This window comes from Schistocerca gregaria, unplaced genomic scaffold, assembly GCF_023897955.1.
Source record: "Schistocerca gregaria isolate iqSchGreg1 unplaced genomic scaffold, iqSchGreg1.2 ptg000877l, whole genome shotgun sequence".
In the NCBI taxonomy this organism is placed as follows: Eukaryota; Metazoa; Arthropoda; class Insecta; order Orthoptera; family Acrididae; genus Schistocerca; species Schistocerca gregaria.
Genome location: NW_026062238.1, coordinates 27,066 through 43,338, shown reverse-complemented (window position 1 = coordinate 43,338; position 16,273 = coordinate 27,066). Strand labels below are relative to the sequence as shown.

Here is a 16,273-nt window from a genome sequence, read left to right as displayed (position 1 = left end):
TCTGACGCATTTCAAGAGCACATCTGTCGATTCGCAGTGTTTCGTTATTTTCAACGAGTTCCTAGCACTCTTCGTCCGCGCTTTCTTGTTCAAACTGAGTTCATTACTGTAATTTCGCATCTTACGTTTAATACAGTAGTTTAAAATGCTTGTGGAAGCATCTTTGTCGCACCTGAGAGTTTGTATGAAAAGAGGGCTGGCAGGTGTAGTGACGTACAATCTAAAAAGAGAAAAGGAGCCAACAGCACCCGGTGTTCCCAGGCGGTCACCCATCCAAGTACTAACCGGGCCCGATGTTGCTTAACTTCGGTGATCGGACGAGAACCGGTGTATTCAACATGGTATGGCCGTTGGCGTCCTTATACTGTAGCTGCACGGCAGAAGAAGGCTTCGCCTCTCCTCCTAACACAAGCAATCGCTTTTTTCGGTGGCACATTTGACGCAAAGCACGTCCTTCCACCTCGAAGGCGACGCGCCGCCACGTGGGTCGGACGCACAACACAGCTGCTCGTTGCACCGCCTGTCATTCGTTTGGTTCGTGCGGCCTCCGACACTCGCGGGAGACGCACCTTGTTATCGTTATCCGGCGCAGGGCTTGCGCGCGGCCGGGCGGCTTGGGGACTCGCGGGGTGTGGCAGTGTCCTGCTGGACCGAGGGAAGCGTTCTCACCTGCCTGACACGCGTCGCGCTTCCAGATATTTGCGTAATTCGCACGGTGCATTCTCGGCTGTCCCCTTCCGTCCCGACTTGTCCCGACTTTGCTCGACTGCCGCTCGCTGCCGCTCGGGTCGCGGTCCGTAATGACAGCACAAGCACGAGAAACATCTGCGAGATGGGCGCGGGCCGAACCGGCGTGTCCGAGGCGCCGTGTGCGTCCGTTCGGAGCTACCAGAGCAGCTCTGTGCTGCGCCGTGCCGTGGAAAGGTGCGAAAACATGCACACAAGACACAGGCTGTTGGACAAAGTATCCCTCTCTTGTAGCGACGAAAGGTAAATTTTTGTTTACAAATTTGCCGTTGTGCACTGCTACAAAACAATATGCCCTGACGTATTTCACAACATTTCTGTCACTTCATACTGTTTTGTTATTTCCAGAGACTCTTTGGAAGTCTTCCTTGGCGCACTCTTTTCAAACTGAGTTCCTTAATATCGTATCTTACGATAGTTTAAAATCAGTATGGAAGCATCTTTGTCACATGAGAAAGGTAGCATGAAAAAAGGGCTGGCAGGGGTAGCGACAAGAAAGCAAGAAATGAAGACAGCCAGAGTTCCCAAGCGGTCGCCGATCCGAATACTAACGTTGTTGCTTATCATCGGTGGTCGGACAGGAACAGGTTTTTTTTTTTTTTTAATGTAGTTAGTTTTTGGAATTTAGCGCTCCTACAAAACAGTAGGCTCTGACGCATTTCAAGAGCACATCTGTCGATTCGCAGTGTTTCGTTATTTTCAACGAGTTCCTAGCACTCTTCGTCCGCGCTTTCTTGTTCAAACTGAGTTCATTACTGTAATTTCGCATCTTACGTTTAATACAGTAGTTTAAAATGCTTGTGGAAGCATCTTTGTCGCACCTGAGAGTTTGTATGAAAAGAGGGCTGGCAGGTGTAGTGACGTACAATCTAAAAAGAGAGAAGGAGCCAACAGCACCTTTTTTTTTTTTTTTTTTTTTTTTTTTTTTTTTTTTTTAGATGACATGCAAGCGTTCGTCATATCACGTCAACATTAGTATTATCATTACTGCCAGATAGGAAAAGTAGAAATGTCAAGGTCGGGTATGCAGTCTCATAGGGTAAGTGACAATTTGGTGAACGCATGGGCTAAAGCGACATGCAAAAAATTGGCATAAGTCAGGGAATAAGCCGTTCGACCAAGTGTCTGACGATGTTCCGCCCACAGGTAAGACAGAAAATCGACAGCATCAGTCAATTTCAGGGTGAAAATACAAAAAATCGTATGTCCCAAAATCCAAAGTGTGGCATTTCGTTTGGCGGCCGGATAAGCTGCGCACTGAGGCACGATGGCGTCCAAGGCCGTCACCTGCCGCCTGTCCACCCTGTTGATTAAGCGCACCATGTCACACGCAATATCCCAAACAACACGGAATTTTCGACACTCGAATCGGTGTTCGATGGTGTCCTCCTCAGGACACGAATCACAGACACCTGAAGAAATCAGATCGATAGAGTGCAGCTTAGCGTTAGTTGGAAATGTGCGGTTGACCACTTTATACCACGTCGCGTGAACGTGGGCCGGAATGACGGCGGCGGCGAGGTTTCTCCACACCACCTTCCAGTCATGCTGAGGTAGCCGATACTCCCATTTATTCCTGCTTGGCGAGCCCCGAAGAGCGCGAAGAATGTCACCGACATTGCACGCACGGACATCACCAAGCACTAGATAGCTGTTATTAATATAATACCGGCGTACGAAGTTCAAGGTGTACGGAATATGACCGACCGAGACCGGAGCAATCACAGATGGTGGGCGATATGCATTGAACAAGGCAGCCGTCGGACTGCACGGCCCCTTGTCAATCACCACCGTTGTCCGCTTCACGAAGAGCGCCGCGCACTTGTGGCGAAAATCAACTAAACCCAGCCCCCCCTCCGCCAGACTCAAGGTACAGGTTGCCAGGGAGACCTTAAAAATGTCACCCTTCCACAGCAACCAATAGACCGCCTGTTGAATGGCCCTTTCCAGCTGTTTCGGCACAGGTAGGACTTGTGCCAGATACCACGCTTTTGCCAAAATCTGCGTGTTGATAAGAGCCACCCGTTGACGGAGCGCCAAATTCCGAGAGGCATACAATTTTGCAACAGCCCGAACCTTGTACAGCGTGGACCGCCAATTAAGAGCTTCCATACGCTGCGTATTGTCAGTCAGAATGACACCGAGAACCGTCTGCCGTTGCTTGACACAAAACCAGTCGCCGTGGACAGTACGCAGTCGAGGTGTAAGAGGGAGCAAAACAGTTTTCCGAGGATTGACGACAGCCCCCGTTGCTCTCTCGAATCGCTGCAAAACACCATGCAGCCTGTCAATGTCCTCTGGCTGGTCAAGGAACACGCCGAGGTCGTCGGCATACGCCCTGCAGATCAGCTGATCGTCACCAATGCGAATGCCTCGGCAATCCTGGGCGATACAGCGGAGGAGCGGATCCAACGCCAAAGCGAAGAGCGACATTGACAAGGGGCAACCCTGACGAACTGAACGGCTAATCGGAATCACACGACTGGCAATTCCGTTGATTACGACCCGCGACGTGGCATTCCGCAAAATATTGTGCACCATCTTCGTCATTTTAGTGCCAAATCCAAAACCGACCAACACCTGCCGCAGATAGTTGTGACTAATCCGATCGAAGGCGTTTTTGAAATCGACCAGCATTATCCCAGCCGTCCGGAGCCTGTGACTTTTAACATAGCCGATGCAGTCCCGGTACGCCAGGACAGCATCGAAAATGTTACGGTCCCTGACAGCACACGTCTGATGTTCACTCACCACCTTCGGCATAACGTTCGTCAGTCTGTGAGTGATGCACCGTGCTATAATTTTATAGTCGGCGTTCAGTAAGGTTATCGGACGAACACTGTCGAGATGTGGTGTTGTGGTCGATTTCGGAATGAGTGCAATGCGCCCTTCGGAAAATTCCGCCGGAATATCAACGCCGTTATGGATCTCATTCATGATGTCAATTAAAACACGACTTAAAAGACGGAAAAACTTTAAATAAAATTCTGCGGGAATCCCGTCCAGTCCAGGGGACCTGCCCCTAGGACTCCGTTTCACAGCTGCATCTAAGTCATCAAACGTAAAAGGTTCATTTAAAACAGCCCTATCCTGTCGCGTTAACACACGTGGCACTCTCTGCAAAAAATCGCGCAGCGCCGCGGCGTCTACGTCCACGTGTCTAAAGAGCGTCGCAAAATGCGCGTGAACTTCCCGCTCAATGGCCGCACCATCTGAGGTGGACGTGCCGTCCTGCTGGATCCATTTACGGATAGCCAACCGCTCGCGCCGCCGGCGCTCCCTGTGTAGGTGGTAAAGAGAGAGCGGTTCCCCTTCTACGTCACCCACCGGTTGGCTCCGCGCGATAGCCCCAACACCCTTCCGACGAAGATCATCGAGGAGCTTGGCCTTAAATTGATTAAAAACAGGAAGCAAGTCAGGAGACGCCGTGACCCGCTGAGCGAGATCCTTTAAACAGTCCTGGTAAAAACGTGTCGTCGACCGACGCCAATGCGCCGCATCGAGACTAAAATCGATTAAAAAACGCCTAATAGCCGGCTTGGCTACCCCCACCCACCAAACGAGAGTATTGCCGTCATCGCCTTTATCACGCAAGAGCTTGCGCCACAACGCAGTAAACTGAGACGTGAGACTGGCATCGTCCAAAAGACTACAGTTAAATTTCCAAGTATTGTTGCGCCGAGTAGGGCGCGCACGCGGTAGGAGGAGCTGACACAAGTAGCCGCAATGGTCTGAAAAAATGACCGGCAACACGTCCGCCTTCCGGACGTGGGCGGCGAGCGGCGAAGACACATAGATCCTGTCGAGTCTACTGTGACCGGTGGCGTAAAAGTGCGTGAAATGCGTCTTGTCCGGATTAAGGACACGCCACGTGTCCCGGAGCCGAAAGCTGTCAACCAACGTACGCAATTCCTGGCACCAGTTAGGACGCGGCGCCTGATCTCGACCATCAATTACTGCATTAAAGTCACCACCAATCACTAAGTCAGTACGATTGTGATGGAGAAGTTGACAAAGATCCTGACCATAAAACTTATTGCGCGCTGGTTTGTCACCGGCATGAGCGTACACATTAACAAAAGCAACACCGTTAATGGTACATGCAATAGCGCGGCCATTTGGCAATATTTCAAGATTGCCAACATCAAATTCCGGACGAATTAAGATGGCAGTACCAGTCTGTTCGTCCGACATTACATTATCAACGACAGTAAAATCAGAAGTGTCAAGTAAAAACAACAGAGCCTGACGCGTAACTTCCTGTAAGAATGCCACATGACAATGGGAATCATGTAAAAAAGCGAGTAAGGCCGACAACTTGTGTGGATTACTCAGCTTGTTAACATTGATAGTTAAAATATTCCACGAGCAACGCTCAGGCTCCATACACAATTAAAAGACACAAGCACAAAAAACTCCTCATTTAAAAACAGACAGCAGACATGGACGGAATTCCAGCCACCAGAAGGATAAAAGGTATGCTAAAAAGACGGGTTGTAATTCCCGTCAACCGGATTAGGCGACAACAAAGGAATCAGTAAGTCGTCTCACCACCTTCCACGTCCTCCGCCCACGCAGTGCGGTGGACGGGAGTGGGGGTGGACGCGATCCCAGAATCTGCGCCACCGGAAGCTACCGACAAAGGATCAACGGCGGGCATCTCCACGTCGGAAGAAGTCGGCACTCGCTCGGGGGCAGAAGGACAGACACGACGCTGGTGGGTGTCTTCGGCCTTCCGTTTCGTCGGCAATTGCGGCGTCGCCACAGCCAAAGCCGTGTCGGCCGTCACAACTGAATCGGAACCAACGGGCTGCTGACTTAAAACGGTTCGTAAATGTCGAACAGCGACATCACGCTTCTGATCGGCAACGTTTGGATCGTCAGGCAAACGCTGGCGAGAAGCGGCACGCCGTTGTTGTTGTTGATGTTGTGATTGCTGTGTGTGACGCCCGGAGCCGGAAGCCTGAGACTGCCGCCGCTCGGGGTCTAGGTCCCGACGCGCGACACGCTGTTGTGAGTCCTGCCGACCAACCCGCGACTGCCGGGAAGCGGCGGGGGTACGGTCAGCCGGAGACGGACTGCGGTCCGGTCGTGTAAACCCCCTGCCTGAGGAAGGCGACCGACCGACACTGCGTGCACGTTGCCTGCTAGAACTTCGAGACGGAAATTCATCACGCCGCGGTTTCGGAGTCGCAAAAAAATCCTGCGAGTCCACGGCAGCAGTGGGAACGGGAGCACTGGCGGCCACGTCAACGAAGTCAGTCACCGTACCAGAGAATTCCGGTACCGACACAGTCTGCGAAACAGCTGTCGACACTAAATCAGTCGCCGACGTGGGCGCGGGTTCGGACACAGTTGCAAGTGAAACATCGGGCAGAGACAGAATTTCGGCAGCCTGGACAGTAGCCGTAGCCTGTGCAGAATCATCAGACTCAGAAACAAGGTCACTGCTGGGAGGGGACACATCCATGGCAACCGCGGAGGCAGCGAGGTTAGCATCGGCCACGCGGCGCGAAGGTGCGGGGGGGGCTGTACCTAAGACCGTGGCGGCGACAGAGGCAAAGCTGGCCCCGCGCAAACTGTCGTCAATCGGTAACTGAGCGGGCCGTTTGCGTTTCGGGCAGTCTTGCCGGTAATGACCGACACCATTGCAAAATGAACAAGTTTGAGGCTGTCCACTATAAGTCACAAACGCACGGTGGCCGTTAACCAAAATAAAGGACGGAATGTGTTGCCTGACAACCATTTTCACGCTCCGCACACCGTTCTCGACTTGAAAAATGTATGCAGACGACCATTTCTCCTTCACAACAGATAACACAGTGCCATATGGCCGCAAGTGACGAGAAATAGTGTCGTTGCGAATTTCAAACGGAAGGTTAAAGATCCGTATTTGTCGAACACCAAAACCAGCGTGAGACACAGTTACATTACTAATATTTCCGTTAAGGTGGCGAAATTTGCGAATACCGTCATTAACAGAAACAACAGCATCACACAGATCGGAAGATTTGAGTTTCAAAAACACAGAATTTAAGAACGTATCGAACTGAATACCGAGTACGTCAGTAGTAGACAACAACAAATCCTCAATTAACCAACGATGAATTTCAAAAGCCGAGGGTTTTTCTACAGAACGATCAAACTCGCACTGAACATTGTTCTGTCTCTCTTCACTGTCATCATAAACCAAATCCATTACTTACAGTCAGTAGAAGTTTAACCACGTGGCAAAGGAAGCAGACGACACGCGAGGCGCCGCCGGCCAAGTCGCACAAGGAAGTACTGCTCGCTCGGCACCGAGGTGTTGCCAGGCGGGCAGACAGCCAAGTACTAACCAGGCCCGATGTTGCTTAACTTCGGTGATCGGACGAGAACCGGTGTATTCAACATGGTATGGCCGTTGGCGTCGTTATACTGTAGCTGCACGGCAGAAGAAGGCTTCGCCTCTCCTCCTAACACAAGCAATCGCTTTTTTCGGTGGCACATTTGACACAAAGCACGTCCTTCCACCTCGAAGGCGACGCGCCGCCACGTGGGTCGGACGCACAACACAGCTGCTCGTTGCACCGCCTGTCATTCGTTTGGTTCGTGCGGCCTCCGACACTCGCGGGAGACGCACCTTGTTATCGTTATCCGGCGCAGGGCTTGCGCGCGGCCGGGCGGCTTGGGGACTCGCGGGGTGTGGCAGTGTCCTGCTGGACCGAGGGAAGCGTTCTCACCTGCCTGACACGCGTCGCGCTTCCAGATATTTGCGTAATTCGCACGGTGCATTCTCGGCTGTCCCCTTCCGTCCCGACTTGTCCCGACTTTGCTCGACTGCCGCTCGCTGCCGCTCGGGTCGCGGTCCGTAATGACAGCACAAGCACGAGAAACATCTGCGAGATGGGCGCGGGCCGAACCGGCGTGTCCGAGGCGCCGTGTGCGTCCGTTCGGAGCTACCAGAGCAGCTCTGTGCTGCGCCGTGCCGTGGAAAGGTGCGAAAACATGCACACAAGACACAGGCTGTTGGACAAAGTATCCCTCTCTTGTAGCGACGAAAGGTAAATTTTTGTTTACAAATTTGCCGTTGTGCACTGCTACAAAACAATATGCCCTGACGTATTTCACAACATTTCTGTCACTTCATACTGTTTTGTTATTTCCAGAGACTCTTTGGAAGTCTTCCTTGGCGCACTCTTTTCAAACTGAGTTCCTTAATATCGTATCTTACGATAGTTTAAAATCAGTATGGAAGCATCTTTGTCACATGAGAAAGGTAGCATGAAAAAAGGGCTGGCAGGGGTAGCGACAAGAAAGCAAGAAATGAAGACAGCCAGAGTTCCCAAGCGGTCGCCGATCCGAATACTAACGTTGTTGCTTATCATCGGTGGTCGGACAGGAACAGGTTTTTTTTTTTTTTTTTAATGTAGTTAGTTTTTGGAATTTAGCGCTCCTACAAAACAGTAGGCTCTGACGCATTTCAAGAGCACATCTGTCGATTCGCAGTGTTTCGTTATTTTCAACGAGTTCCTAGCACTCTTCGTCCGCGCTTTCTTGTTCAAACTGAGTTCATTACTGTAATTTCGCATCTTACGTTTAATACAGTAGTTTAAAATGCTTGTGGAAGCATCTTTGTCGCACCTGAGAGTTTGTATGAAAAGAGGGCTGGCAGGTGTAGTGACGTACAATCTAAAAAGAGAGAAGGAGCCAACAGCACCCGGTGTTCCCAGGCGGTCACCCATCCAAGTACTAACCGGGCCCGATGTTGCTTAACTTCGGTGATCGGACGAGAACCGGTGTATTCAACATGGTATGGCCGTTGGCGTCGTTATACTGTAGCTGCACGGCAGAAGAAGGCTTCGCCTCTCCTCCTAACACAAGCAATCGCTTTTTTCGGTGGCACATTTGACGCAAAGCACGTCCTTCCACCTCGAAGGCGACGCGCCGCCACGTGGGTCGGACGCACAACACAGCTGCTCGTTGCACCGCCTGTCATTCGTTTGGTTCGTGCGGCCTCCGACACTCGCGGGAGACGCACCTTGTTATCGTTATCCGGCGCAGGGCTTGCGCGCGGCCGGGCGGCTTGGGGACTCGCGGGGTGTGGCAGTGTCCTGCTGGACCGAGGGAAGCGTTCTCACCTGCCTGACACGCGTCGCGCTTCCAGATATTTGCGTAATTCGCACGGAGCATTCTCGGCTGTCCCCTTCCGTCCCGACTTGTCCCGACTTTGCTCGACTGCCGCTCGCTGCCGCTCGGGTCGCGGTCCGTAATGACAGCACAAGCACGAGAAACATCTGCGAGATGGGCGCGGGCCGAACCGGCGTGTCCGAGGCGCCGTGTGCGTCCGTTCGGAGCTACCAGAGCAGCTCTGTGCTGCGCCGTGCCGTGGAAAGGTGCGAAAACATGCACACAAGACACAGGCTGTTGGACAAAGTATCCCTCTCTTGTAGCGACGAAAGGTAAATTTTTGTTTACAAATTTGCCGTTGTGCACTGCTACAAAACAATATGCCCTGACGTATTTCACAACATTTCTGTCACTTCATACTGTTTTGTTATTTCCAGAGACTCTTTGGAAGTCTTCCTTGGCGCACTCTTTTCAAACTGAGTTCCTTAATATCGTATCTTACGATAGTTTAAAATCAGTATGGAAGCATCTTTGTCACATGAGAAAGGTAGCATGAAAAAAGGGCTGGCAGGGGTAGCGACAAGAAAGCAAGAAATGAAGACAGCCAGAGTTCCCAAGCGGTCGCCGATCCGAATACTAACGTTGTTGCTTATCATCGGTGGTCGGACAGGAACAGGTTTTTTTTTTTTTTTTAATGTAGTTAGTTTTTGGAATTTAGCGCTCCTACAAAACAGTAGGCTCTGACGCATTTCAAGAGCACATCTGTCGATTCGCAGTGTTTCGTTATTTTCAACGAGTTCCTAGCACTCTTCGTCCGCGCTTTCTTGTTCAAACTGAGTTCATTACTGTAATTTCGCATCTTACGTTTAATACAGTAGTTTAAAATGCTTGTGGAAGCATCTTTGTCGCACCTGAGAGTTTGTATGAAAAGAGGGCTGGCAGGTGTAGTGACGTACAATCTAAAAAGAGAGAAGGAGCCAACAGCACCCGGTGTTCCCAGGCGGTCACCCATCCAAGTACTAACCGGGCCCGATGTTGCTTAACTTCGGTGATCGGACGAGAACCGGTGTATTCAACATGGTATGGCCGTTGGCGTCGTTATACTGTAGCTGCACGGCAGAAGAAGGCTTCGCCTCTCCTCCTAACACAAGCAATCGCTTTTTTCGGTGGCACATTTGACGCAAAGCACGTCCTTCCACCTCGAAGGCGACGCGCCGCCACGTGGGTCGGACGCACAACACAGCTGCTCGTTGCACCGCCTGTCATTCGTTTGGTTCGTGCGGCCTCCGACACTCGCGGGAGACGCACCTTGTTATCGTTATCCGGCGCAGGGCTTGCGCGCGGCCGGTCGGCTTGGGGACTCGCGGGGTGTGGCAGTGTCCTGCTGGACCGAGGGAAGCGTTCTCACCTGCCTGACACGCGTCGCGCTTCCAGATATTTGCGTAATTCGCACGGTGCATTCTCGGCTGTCCCCTTCCGTCCCGACTTGTCCCGACTTTGCTCGACTGCCGCTCGCTGCCGCTCGGGTCGCGGTCCGTAATGACAGCACAAGCACGAGAAACATCTGCGAGATGGGCGCGGGCCGAACCGGCGTGTCCGAGGCGCCGTGTGCGTCCGTTCGGAGCTACCAGAGCAGCTCTGTGCTGCGCCGTGCCGTGGAAAGGTGCGAAAACATGCACACAAGACACAGGCTGTTGGACAAAGTATCCCTCTCTTGTAGCGACGAAAGGTAAATTTTTGTTTACAAATTTGCCGTTGTGCACTGCTACAAAACAATATGCCCTGACGTATTTCACAACATTTCTGTCACTTCATACTGTTTTGTTATTTCCAGAGACTCTTTGGAAGTCTTCCTTGGCGCACTCTTTTCAAACTGAGTTCCTTAATATCGTATCTTACGATAGTTTAAAATCAGTATGGAAGCATCTTTGTCACATGAGAAAGGTAGCATGAAAAAAGGGCTGGCAGGGGTAGCGACAAGAAAGCAAGAAATGAAGACAGCCAGAGTTCCCAAGCGGTCGCCGATCCGAATACTAACGTTGTTGCTTATCATCGGTGGTCGGACAGGAACAGGTTTTTTTTTTTTTTTTAATGTAGTTAGTTTTTGGAATTTAGCGCTCCTACAAAACAGTAGGCTCTGACGCATTTCAAGAGCACATCTGTCGATTCGCAGTGTTTCGTTATTTTCAACGAGTTCCTAGCACTCTTCGTCCGCGCTTTCTTGTTCAAACTGAGTTCATTACTGTAATTTCGCATCTTACGTTTAATACAGTAGTTTAAAATGCTTGTGGAAGCATCTTTGTCGCACCTGAGAGTTTGTATGAAAAGAGGGCTGGCAGGTGTAGTGACGTACAATCTAAAAAGAGAGAAGGAGCCAACAGCACCCGGTGTTCCCAGGCGGTCACCCATCCAAGTACTAACCGGGCCCGATGTTGCTTAACTTCGGTGATCGGACGAGAACCGGTGTATTCAACATGGTATGGCCGTTGGCGTCGTTATACTGTAGCTGCACGGCAGAAGAAGGCTTCGCCTCTCCTCCTAACACAAGCAATCGCTTTTTTCGGTGGCACATTTGACGCAAAGCACGTCCTTCCACCTCGAAGGCGACGCGCCGCCACGTGGGTCGGACGCACAACACAGCTGCTCGTTGCACCGCCTGTCATTCGTTTGGTTCGTGCGGCCTCCGACACTCGCGGGAGACGCACCTTGTTATCGTTATCCGGCGCAGGGCTTGCGCGCGGCCGGGCGGCTTGGGGACTCGCGGGGTGTGGCAGTGTCCTGCTGGACCGAGGGAAGCGTTCTCACCTGCCTGACACGCGTCGCGCTTCCAGATATTTGCGTAATTCGCACGGTGCATTCTCGGCTGTCCCCTTCCGTCCCGACTTGTCCCGACTTTGCTCGACTGCCGCTCGCTGCCGCTCGGGTCGCGGTCCGTAATGACAGCACAAGCACGAGAAACATCTGCGAGATGGGCGCGGGCCGAACCGGCGTGTCCGAGGCGCCGTGTGCGTCCGTTCGGAGCTACCAGAGCAGCTCTGTGCTGCGCCGTGCCGTGGAAAGGTGCGAAAACATGCACACAAGACACAGGCTGTTGGACAAAGTATCCCTCTCTTGTAGCGACGAAAGGTAAATTTTTGTTTACAAATTTGCCGTTGTGCACTGCTACAAAACAATATGCCCTGACGTATTTCACAACATTTCTGTCACTTCATACTGTTTTGTTATTTCCAGAGACTCTTTGGAAGTCTTCCTTGGCGCACTCTTTTCAAACTGAGTTCCTTAATATCGTATCTTACGATAGTTTAAAATCAGTATGGAAGCATCTTTGTCACATGAGAAAGGTAGCATGAAAAAAGGGCTGGCAGGGGTAGCGACAAGAAAGCAAGAAATGAAGACAGCCAGAGTTCCCAAGCGGTCGCCGATCCGAATACTAACGTTGTTGCTTATCATCGGTGGTCGGACAGGAACAGGTTTTTTTTTTTTTTTAATGTAGTTAGTTTTTGGAATTTAGCGCTCCTACAAAACAGTAGGCTCTGACGCATTTCAAGAGCACATCTGTCGATTCGCAGTGTTTCGTTATTTTCAACGAGTTCCTAGCACTCTTCGTCCGCGCTTTCTTGTTCAAACTGAGTTCATTACTGTAATTTCGCATCTTACGTTTAATACAGTAGTTTAAAATGCTTGTGGAAGCATCTTTGTCGCACCTGAGAGTTTGTATGAAAAGAGGGCTGGCAGGTGTAGTGACGTACAATCTAAAAAGAGAGAAGGAGCCAACAGCACCCGGTGTTCCCAGGCGGTCACCCATCCAAGTACTAACCGGGCCCGATGTTGCTTAACTTCGGTGATCGGACGAGAACCGGTGTATTCAACATGGTATGGCCGTTGGCGTCGTTATACTGTAGCTGCACGGCAGAAGAAGGCTTCGCCTCTCCTCCTAACACAAGCAATCGCTTTTTTCGGTGGCACATTTGACGCAAAGCACGTCCTTCCACCTCGAAGGCGACGCGCCGCCACGTGGGTCGGACGCACAACACAGCTGCTCGTTGCACCGCCTGTCATTCGTTTGGTTCGTGCGGCCTCCGACACTCGCGGGAGACGCACCTTGTTATCGTTATCCGGCGCAGGGCTTGCGCGCGGCCGGGCGGCTTGGGGACTCGCGGGGTGTGGCAGTGTCCTGCTGGACCGAGGGAAGCGTTCTCACCTGCCTGACACGCGTCGCGCTTCCAGATATTTGCGTAATTCGCACGGTGCATTCTCGGCTGTCCCCTTCCGTCCCGACTTGTCCCGACTTTGCTCGACTGCCGCTCGCTGCCGCTCGGGTCGCGGTCCGTAATGACAGCACAAGCACGAGAAACATCTGCGAGATGGGCGCGGGCCGAACCGGCGTGTCCGAGGCGCCGTGTGCGTCCGTTCGGAGCTACCAGAGCAGCTCTGTGCTGCGCCGTGCCGTGGAAAGGTGCGAAAACATGCACACAAGACACAGGCTGTTGGACAAAGTATCCCTCTCTTGTAGCGACGAAAGGTAAATTTTTGTTTACAAATTTGCCGTTGTGCACTGCTACAAAACAATATGCCCTGACGTATTTCACAACATTTCTGTCACTTCATACTGTTTTGTTATTTCCAGAGACTCTTTGGAAGTCTTCCTTGGCGCACTCTTTTCAAACTGAGTTCCTTAATATCGTATCTTACGATAGTTTAAAATCAGTATGGAAGCATCTTTGTCACATGAGAAAGGTAGCATGAAAAAAGGGCTGGCAGGGGTAGCGACAAGAAAGCAAGAAATGAAGACAGCCAGAGTTCCCAAGCGGTCGCCGATCCGAATACTAACGTTGTTGCTTATCATCGGTGGTCGGACAGGAACAGGTTTTTTTTTTTTTTTTAATGTAGTTAGTTTTTGGAATTTAGCGCTCCTACAAAACAGTAGGCTCTGACGCATTTCAAGAGCACATCTGTCGATTCGCAGTGTTTCGTTATTTTCAACGAGTTCCTAGCACTCTTCGTCCGCGCTTTCTTGTTCAAACTGAGTTCATTACTGTAATTTCGCATCTTACGTTTAATACAGTAGTTTAAAATGCTTGTGGAAGCATCTTTGTCGCACCTGAGAGTTTGTATGAAAAGAGGGCTGGCAGGTGTAGTGACGTACAATCTAAAAAGAGAGAAGGAGCCAACAGCACCCGGTGTTCCCAGGCGGTCACCCATCCAAGTACTAACCGGGCCCGATGTTGCTTAACTTCGGTGATCGGACGAGAACCGGTGTATTCAACATGGTATGGCCGTTGGCGTCGTTATACTGTAGCTGCACGGCAGAAGAAGGCTTCGCCTCTCCTCCTAACACAAGCAATCGCTTTTTTCGGTGGCACATTTGACGCAAAGCACGTCCTTCCACCTCGAAGGCGACGCGCCGCCACGTGGGTCGGACGCACAACACAGCTGCTCGTTGCACCGCCTGTCATTCGTTTGGTTCGTGCGGCCTCCGACACTCGCGGGAGACGCACCTTGTTATCGTTATCCGGCGCAGGGCTTGCGCGCGGCCGGGCGGCTTGGGGACTCGCGGGGTGTGGCAGTGTCCTGCTGGACCGAGGGAAGCGTTCTCACCTGCCTGACACGCGTCGCGCTTCCAGATATTTGCGTAATTCGCACGGTGCATTCTCGGCTGTCCCCTTCCGTCCCGACTTGTCCCGACTTTGCTCGACTGCCGCTCGCTGCCGCTCGGGTCGCGGTCCGTAATGACAGCACAAGCACGAGAAACATCTGCGAGATGGGCGCGGGCCGAACCGGCGTGTCCGAGGCGCCGTGTGCGTCCGTTCGGAGCTACCAGAGCAGCTCTGTGCTGCGCCGTGCCGTGGAAAGGTGCGAAAACATGCACACAAGACACAGGCTGTTGGACAAAGTATCCCTCTCTTGTAGCGACGAAAGGTAAATTTTTGTTTACAAATTTGCCGTTGTGCACTGCTACAAAACAATATGCCCTGACGTATTTCACAACATTTCTGTCACTTCATACTGTTTTGTTATTTCCAGAGACTCTTTGGAAGTCTTCCTTGGCGCACTCTTTTCAAACTGAGTTCCTTAATATCGTATCTTACGATAGTTTAAAATCAGTATGGAAGCATCTTTGTCACATGAGAAAGGTAGCATGAAAAAAGGGCTGGCAGGGGTAGCGACAAGAAAGCAAGAAATGAAGACAGCCAGAGTTCCCAAGCGGTCGCCGATCCGAATACTAACGTTGTTGCTTATCATCGGTGGTCGGACAGGAACAGGTTTTTTTTTTTTTTTAATGTAGTTAGTTTTTGGAATTTAGCGCTCCTACAAAACAGTAGGCTCTGACGCATTTCAAGAGCACATCTGTCGATTCGCAGTGTTTCGTTATTTTCAACGAGTTCCTAGCACTCTTCGTCCGCGCTTTCTTGTTCAAACTGAGTTCATTACTGTAATTTCGCATCTTACGTTTAATACAGTAGTTTAAAATGCTTGTGGAAGCATCTTTGTCGCACCTGAGAGTTTGTATGAAAAGAGGGCTGGCAGGTGTAGTGACGTACAATCTAAAAAGAGAGAAGGAGCCAACAGCACCCGGTGTTCCCAGGCGGTCACCCATCCAAGTACTAACCGGGCCCGATGTTGCTTAACTTCGGTGATCGGACGAGAACCGGTGTATTCAACATGGTATGGCCGTTGGCGTCGTTATACTGTAGCTGCACGGCAGAAGAAGGCTTCGCCTCTCCTCCTAACACAAGCAATCGCTTTTTTCGGTGGCACATTTGACGCAAAGCACGTCCTTCCACCTCGAAGGCGACGCGCCGCCACGTGGGTCGGACGCACAACACAGCTGCTCGTTGCACCGCCTGTCATTCGTTTGGTTCGTGCGGCCTCCGACACTCGCGGGAGACGCACCTTGTTATCGTTATCCGGCGCAGGGCTTGCGCGCGGCCGGGCGGCTTGGGGACTCGCGGGGTGTGGCAGTGTCCTGCTGGACCGAGGGAAGCGTTCTCACCTGCCTGACACGCGTCGCGCTTCCAGATATTTGCGTAATTCGCACGGTGCATTCTCGGCTGTCCCCTTCCGTCCCGACTTGTCCCGACTTTGCTCGACTGCCGCTCGCTGCCGCTCGGGTCGCGGTCCGTAATGACAGCACAAGCACGAGAAACATCTGCGAGATGGGCGCGGGCCGAACCGGCGTGTCCGAGGCGCCGTGTGCGTCCGTTCGGAGCTACCAGAGCAGCTCTGTGCTGCGCCGTGCCGTGGAAAGGTGCGAAAACATGCACACAAGACACAGGCTGTTGGACAAAGTATCCCTCTCTTGTAGCGACGAAAGGTAAATTTTTGTTTACAAATTTGCCGTTGTGCACTGCTACAAAACAATATGCCCTGACGTATTTCACAACATTTCTGTCACTTCATACTGTTTTGTTATTTC

The 16,273-nt window shown here is 51.7% G+C and overlaps 7 non-coding genes and 1 pseudogene across 7 annotated transcripts; all 8 read right to left on the bottom strand.

Annotated features, from left to right (window-relative positions):
- Positions 1–236: 236 nt before the first annotated feature.
- Positions 237–355, bottom strand: LOC126323966 (5S ribosomal RNA). Its single transcript, XR_007559782.1, has one exon. It is a non-coding gene; the product is annotated as a 5S ribosomal RNA (ribosomal RNA).
- A 6,682-nt stretch (positions 356–7,037) lies between these two features.
- On the bottom strand, positions 7,038–7,155 carry LOC126323993 (5S ribosomal RNA; annotated as a pseudogene).
- A 1,279-nt stretch (positions 7,156–8,434) lies between these two features.
- LOC126323964 (5S ribosomal RNA) lies at positions 8,435–8,553 on the bottom strand. The gene has a single exon (XR_007559780.1). It is a non-coding gene; the product is annotated as a 5S ribosomal RNA (ribosomal RNA).
- Positions 8,554–9,831: 1,278 nt separating this feature from the next.
- LOC126323963 (5S ribosomal RNA) lies at positions 9,832–9,950 on the bottom strand. Its single transcript, XR_007559779.1, has one exon. It is a non-coding gene; the product is annotated as a 5S ribosomal RNA (ribosomal RNA).
- Positions 9,951–11,228: 1,278 nt separating this feature from the next.
- LOC126323962 (5S ribosomal RNA) lies at positions 11,229–11,347 on the bottom strand. The gene has a single exon (XR_007559778.1). It is a non-coding gene; the product is annotated as a 5S ribosomal RNA (ribosomal RNA).
- Positions 11,348–12,624: 1,277 nt separating this feature from the next.
- Positions 12,625–12,743, bottom strand: LOC126323961 (5S ribosomal RNA). Its single transcript, XR_007559777.1, has one exon. It is a non-coding gene; the product is annotated as a 5S ribosomal RNA (ribosomal RNA).
- Positions 12,744–14,021: 1,278 nt separating this feature from the next.
- LOC126323960 (5S ribosomal RNA) lies at positions 14,022–14,140 on the bottom strand. Its single transcript, XR_007559776.1, has one exon. It is a non-coding gene; the product is annotated as a 5S ribosomal RNA (ribosomal RNA).
- Positions 14,141–15,417: 1,277 nt separating this feature from the next.
- On the bottom strand, positions 15,418–15,536 carry LOC126323959 (5S ribosomal RNA). Its single transcript, XR_007559775.1, has one exon. It is a non-coding gene; the product is annotated as a 5S ribosomal RNA (ribosomal RNA).
- Positions 15,537–16,273: the final 737 nt, after the last annotated feature.